Source organism: Orycteropus afer, unplaced genomic scaffold (assembly GCF_000298275.1).
Source record: "Orycteropus afer afer isolate SDZICR_OR568_19922 unplaced genomic scaffold, OryAfe1.0 scaffold00014, whole genome shotgun sequence".
Taxonomy (NCBI): domain Eukaryota; kingdom Metazoa; phylum Chordata; class Mammalia; order Tubulidentata; family Orycteropodidae; genus Orycteropus; species Orycteropus afer.
Genome location: NW_006921601.1, coordinates 612,190 through 619,360, shown reverse-complemented (window position 1 = coordinate 619,360; position 7,171 = coordinate 612,190). Strand labels below are relative to the sequence as shown.

The 7,171-nt window shown below is 38.9% G+C and overlaps 1 pseudogene; it reads left to right on the top strand.

Annotated features, from left to right (window-relative positions):
- Positions 1-1,370: 1,370 nt before the first annotated feature.
- LOC103208414 lies at positions 1,371-2,312 on the top strand (annotated as a pseudogene).
- The last annotated feature ends 4,859 nt before the right edge of the window (positions 2,313-7,171 follow it).

The window sequence follows — 7,171 nt, the reverse complement described above, 5'->3', positions numbered from 1 at the left end:
ATGATATATTTTTCTTTATACTCTCCTCTACACTCTCATGCCTTTTGTGAATTCATGGAGGAATCTACCAGGGTGTTGAAGCAACCACCTGTTGTGAGTCAGAAGCATGAAAGAGTATTGGCTGTGGAAGCTGATCTCATTTTTGTCATTTAGTAAAGGTGAGATCTTAGGTAACAGTACTTCTGAGAGCTTCAGTTTGTATAACAAAAAAAAAAAAGAAAAAATAAAGAGATAAAAATACAATTCTTATAAGGGTTTTCTTAACAAGATAATACTTCTTAAGAATCTGGCCCATAGTAGGAGTCTATAGTTATTTTTCTAAAATATAATTTATTTTATTTGTATTGTTGTTGAGAATATAAACAGCAGAACATACAGATAGTCAGTAACTTTTTACATGCATAATTCAGTGATATTGATTACATTCTTTGAATCATGCAACTATTCTCACCTCCTTTTCCTCTTATTTCTACCCCATTAACATCAATGCACTGTCCCTAAGTTGCCTATCTGATGTTTCAAGTTGTTGTTGTCAGTTTGATCCCTTTTAGACTCATCTCATAAGAGCACAATGGTCGAGGCAGACATTCTTTAGTAGTTAAACTACTCTCTGGTTTTAAGAAGACTTCAAGGGATATTTTTAGTTTAAGGTTTAGGAGTGTATCATAATTAATTACCTCCTTATTTTTTATATTTGGTGACATTTTTCTCTCCATGTGATAAGGATATTTTCTCCACACTTACAACTAATATATAGTAACAAATTACATTGACTCAGGGATAAGTCAGTCATTAAAATAGGTATTTGATTTATACTGTTTGGGGAAGATTTCAGAGTGAGTGGCTGGGCAAATAGTAACAAGGATATTGAGTTTAGGGTTGTGCATAAGGTTGCTATGAGTCAGAGCTGACTTTACAGCACCTAAAACCACCACTATCTATCAACTTGGGGAATGGTTGGTAGAAGGAGATGATGTTCTGTAAAACAACTTCCAGATAATGGCAGGTGGAATTACCAAAATGGAGAACTTATTGCAACCCTGTGGGGTTAATTTCAAACAACCAAGATTTACTCAGCACAGATATTATATGAGGATAAAAGGCCAGTGATAACATAAAAAAATAAATCTAAAAACACTGGTAAAAAAAAAAAAAAAAAGGAATATTGAGTTTAGGAAGGTTTTGTCAACGAAATGAGCATTGCTCATAATAGCAAAGGGAAGTTTTTTCACAGTAGACAGAAGTGAAGAGCCTGGGGAAGGGTTGGTGGGGTTGAGGGGATGAAGAAATAATGGCTATATAATTTTCTAAGGTTATATTCAATTTGTTTTTAGGACAAGAAGCTAATCAATCAAACATCAATGGCCATAATGGCCATGTACAACCTGAGCCACAGCCATGCAGGCCCATTTACCCTCTGGGCATCCCTGGACTAGAGCAGTCCCATGTGTGGATCAGCATCCCCTTCTGCTTTATCTGTATTGAGGCTATTGTGGGCAACAGTGTCCTTCTCTATCTCATTGCAGTGGAGCGCAGTCTTCATGCACCTATGTTCTTTTTCCTTTCCTGCTGGCTACTACTGACCTCATACTGTCTACCACATGCGTCCCCAAAGCCCTTAGGATCTTTTAGCTTGGTCCCCAGAAAATCAGTTTTCCTGGATGTCTCACCCAATCCTTTCTGCATTACAGTTTTGTCCTAGACTCAGCTATACTGTTGGCCATGGCCTTTGACCGCTATGTGGCCATCTGCTCCCCCTTGAGATACACCACTATTCTGACTCCCAGGACCATTATCCAAATTGTCATAGGAATCTCCCTCCGAAGTTTCTGTGTTTTTGTCCCATGTGTTTTCCTTGTGAATCGTTTACCCTTCTGCCGGACATACATCATCTCCCATACATACTGTGAACATATAGGTGTTGCCTGGTTTGCCTGTGCTGATATTTCCATCAATATCTGGTATGGATTTTGTGTACCCATCATGATAGTCATTATAGATGTAATCCTAATTGGTGTCTCCTACACTCTCATCCTCTCTGCTGTGTTTCGCCTCCCTTCCTCAGATGCCCGCCAGAAGGCCCTGGGCACCTGTGGTTCTCATGTCTGTGTCATCCTCATGTTCTATATCCCAGCATTCTTCTCTATCCTTGCCCATTGCTTTGGGCATAATGTCCCTTCTACTTTCACATCATATTTGCCAACCTGTATGTCATCATCCCACCTGCCCTCAACCCTATAGTCTATGGAGTAAAGACTAAACAGATCCGGGACAAAGCCATTCTTCTGCTCTTTCCCAAGGGAGCCCAGTGACATTGACCTGAGTTCTGGAGGAGGACAAATTTCTATTGTGTTTTAGGTCTAAGAGTGAACATATAAGCAATGGCTCCAGAGAAGAGCAGAATGAGAAAATTCCTTATTAATCACAACTTTAGTTTGCTTTCCTTGTTATTTTAGGCAGAAACCTATTCAGTCATTCTGGTTACAGAAATATTAATTGTCAAGTGATGTCAAGTCAGCTCTGACTCATAGTGACCATTTGTACAACAGAACAAAACACTGCCCAGTCATGTGCCATCGTCACATATCTTGATGTGCCTGAGCCCCATTGTTGCAGCTAGTGTGTCAACACATCTTATTGAGGGTCTTCGTTTTTTTGCTGACCCCCTTCTAAGCATAGGTAATACTTTTTTTTTTTTTTTTGTAAACTTCTGGAAACTAAAACTTTTTACAATTCTTTATTGCTCTAGGTTATTATAAAACTTTCAATGGAAACAATCTCTTGGTGTGTTTTTTCATTAGAAAGATGCCTCAAAGGAATCAAAATTAGTTTTTTTCAAGTTTGTGCATCAAAATAGATCATGAAATGTCTACCAAGATAAATCTGTGAAGGCTGGACTTTATATTTGCTCTTATCCAGACTACTTGACTCAGAAACTCAAGTTTGAATCTGTAGTTCTACCTTTTGTTCTATGACACCAGCCACATAACTTGTTTCAAAAATTCTTCAATTTTTCTGAATAGCATAAATAAAACACTATGATATAAGTAGGAGAGAAAAAAAATGACAAACAAAAAGAGAAAAGAGATTTAAAAATAATTTAAGACAAGAAATAGGCTGATGCACCTTCTACCTACCATGAATTCCTCTTTTCTATTCTTTTTTGTGAGCCAAGAATTCAACTCTGAAGCTTTATTGCAGTCTGTACAAAATGTTAAGCATGGTAAGTTACATAATTTATGGCATCTATATACTACATATTTATGCATTATACTTATGTATGTATGGGTTATGCCTCAATATAAAGAAAACAAATATCCTCACAACTGCGCCAATAAGCAACATGACAATAAATGGCCAAAAGATTGATATTCTCAGGGAGTTCATTTAGCTTGCATTCACAGTCAACACCCAGAGATGCAGCAATCAATATGAAGCTCTAAGCTCTTGTGTTAGGCTGGGTTCTCTAAACAAGTAAAACCAGTAAAATATATATATATATACGTATATATACATATATATACATATATATACGTATATATATATATATATATATATATATATATATATAGGAGCTCTGGTAGCATAGTGGCTAAGGCACTTGACTGCTAACCAGAAGGCTGGCTGTTCAAACCCACCAGCCACTCCTCGGAAGGAAGGTTGGGCAATCCTACTTCCATAGTGATACTGCCTCGGAAACCCAAGGAAGGGTCACTATGAGTCAGGTGTGACTCGACGGTACACAACAACAACAACAACATATATATATATACACACACACACAGACGGACAGAGAGAGAGACAGAGAGAGGGGAGGGAAATTTATCTGAGGAAAATGGCTCACACAGTTTTACAAGCTGGCAAGTCCCAAGTTCCTGGATCAAGTGTCAAACTGGAAGTTTTTCCTGACTCACGCAGCTGCAGGCCTGACAAGCTCAAAGTTGGCAGGCAGTATACTAGCTGTTGACTCTGGCAGGTGATGAATCCAAGATCCAGGCAGGATGGTGGATTGTTTGCTCACAACAGTTGTAAGCAGCACAACAGAATCCAGATCCACAGAAAGTTCTCTATTTTTCCAGGGTGTTCATATATATATATATATTGGAAGCGTGCCACACCCCTAGGGATACTCCCTTCCAAAGGATTGGCTGCTGAAAGAATATACATCCAATCTCATCATGGGAATAACACATCACAACTGCTTTAACCACTCAGAATTGTGGTCCAGTGAAGTTGACACACAACACCAACTATCACAGTTCTATATAAGCTTTTGTATGTACCAGATGTTTATAAAAAACTCATGCAGATTACCTAAAACCAGTTCTTTTCACACATCCAACAGTCAAAGAGAGACAGATTTATCCATAAGGGAAAAAAGAGTATACCAATGGTAAGAACTGATACTTTCCATGGCTTAAGCTACCTGCTATTTACATATAAACAATGGCTTTACAATCTTGCCTTGTAGTATATCAAACAAAACCCTGGCATGCATTTGATTAAAATTTTGAATAAATTAAAAATTATTCTTACAATAGTAGATACAAAATTAATAGCCATTGAAAATGGAATTAGTGATACTGTGTGTCCAACCAGAAGAAATATGCCTATGGATGAGATAAAGGCAAACAAGTTACCATTCAGGGGTATTTATTTAAATATCTTTGGATATCTTTGCAAATATAACATAGACCAAGAGACCTGGATTTGTGAAACTCATGGGAATTGACTTGGCTGTTATTGTGTGGGATCAGAGACTACTAGACATTGATTGAGACCTAAACCAAACAAAAAGTCAAACTCTCTGATGTCAAGTCAGATCCAACTCTTAGTAACCTCTACTTGAGTTTCTGAGGCAGTATCACTATGGAAGTAGATTGCCCAATCTTCCTTCCAAGGAATGGCTGGTGGATTTGAACCACCAGCCTTCTGGTTAGCAGTTAAACATCTTGGGCATTATGCCACCAGAGGAAAATAAAGGCATACAAATTCACTGTAATTTGTAAATGAAGTTTCTGGCTTCTCATCTGAAAGACACTATTAGAAAATCTTAAAATGGTCCATATAATCTTCATTTCAACAGAAGCCTAACCGCAAAAGACCAAACTCACTCTTGGTTAGTCAATTCTGACTCCTGGTCACCCTCTAGGAGAGGGTAGAATTACCCCACATGTTTCCAAGGCTGTATATCTTCCCAGAAGCAGACAGATTCATCTTTCAGCTGGGTAGTGACTTCAAACCACTGACATTTTAGTTAGCAGCCAAGCTCTTTACCTATTGTGACATCAAGGCTCCTAAGAGCAGCCCTATGTTCCTATGAGTTAGGTGGAACTGGGCAACATATGGAAAAACATGATTTAATCTACGTCAGTCACTATGTTAAGCATTTTCTCAAGAGTTGTCTTACTTAATTTGCCAATTCTTGTGATAACTATAGGAGCTCTGGTGGCATAGTGGTTAAAGATTTAGCTGCTAGCCAGAAAGTCTGCAGTTTGAACTCACCAGCCACTCCAAGGAAGAAAGATGAGGTAGTCTGCTTCTGTAAAGATTTACAACCTTGGAAACCCAGTGAGGCAGTACTACTCTGTCCTATCCCCCTGTTACTATGAGTTGGAATTGACTTGATGGCAGTGTGCCTGATTTTGGTTTATGATAACTATAAACTAAAAAACCTAACTCATTGCCATAGATTCTATTCCAACTCATAGCAACCCCCATTGGGTTTCTGAGGTGGAAAATCTTTACGGAAGTAGATTGCCCCAACTTCCTGTCATGGACTGGCTGGTGGATTTGAACTGCCCATCTTCTGGTTAGCAGTCAAAAGCCTTAGCAGTGTGCCAGAGCAACCATGAGAAGTATTAAATAACCACCTTTTTTTTATAGAGGCTAAGTAACTTTTCCAAAGTCCTTTATCTGATAAGTGCCATGTCCAGCACAGCAGCACATGAAATAGAGCCACATGAAAGGATTAAACAATTAAGAGATAAGGGGGCCAGGCGATGCTCCGCGTATTATGTGAGAGCGACCCCTGCTGCCTTTGTTCTGCTTTATTTATATGTTTACACATGATTATATCATTATTCTTGGCATCCACACAATCAACTGTTTTCTACATAGTTAAAGTTTTACTCCTCTACATTCCCAAGGTTATTGAAACAATCATCAAATCTTCTACAGGAACAATTAATGTAAAACAGTAAATGTTTACTGGGGCACAGTGATCCAAGGTATGAAATGTTCCAACAAAATAGCAAACATGGATTACTGGAATAACATTTACTCTTGACATGTGATGTTCTGCCAAGTAAGCATTCAACAGTGAGAGAGGCCTTGCCTTCTCTTGTAGCTGTTGGACATGTGCCTTGCACTCATGTCCTTTGATAATTTCTCTCTTGGTCTCCAACAGATAAGTATGTGAGTTTGAACCTATCTGTTCTAATAAGAACACATACACTACATGTAGAGTCTTAAATTGTGCCCATGTACATCAGGACACAAACAAAAGCATCCTGAAGTGGTGATTACTCACAGTCCTGGGCAGGGTTAATTGAAACAACTTTATTTCTTCCCCAGAGAGTGCGAAGAGAGTCAGTCCTTCAGAGTCTCCCAGGTGCTAACTACCACCTCTTCTCCACACAAAGCAATGTCTGGAGGAAATAAAAGGAGAGGGACCCAATCTATCAGTGCCTTCCTTTCCTCTCCACCATTTCTTTGGTTGGTGTGGCTACCCCTCTTGTATGTTTCCTGAGTATTGTTCAGGACAACTTTCCTTCCTTCCCTTTGATGCAGTCCCCAGTATTTGGTGAGTACTGGGTACTTGAGGAGATTTGCTTTGGACTAGGATTTGGAGAGAAGAAGAAATGTTTGATGAGCCCAGAGCTTCATCTTTGAGGGACCATGAACTGGTCCCTTCCTTCTCTGAGAAATTCCCATTTATCAAAGGAGGTCATGGTCTCTGATCCATGGGTAAATATTCTATTGAATTATCAGCAAAGGAATAAAAGAAAGGGACAAATATACTAGTGGGTTAAGCCATAGCCATGGCTAGTGTTGTCCAGGCAATTTCTGTGTCAGACATGTGACAGAACCCCAACAAGGCCTATAGCCCTAACACAAATGTAGAATTAAGCGTGTGGGTATGTGTGTATGCTCCTGTCAATTTTAGCAT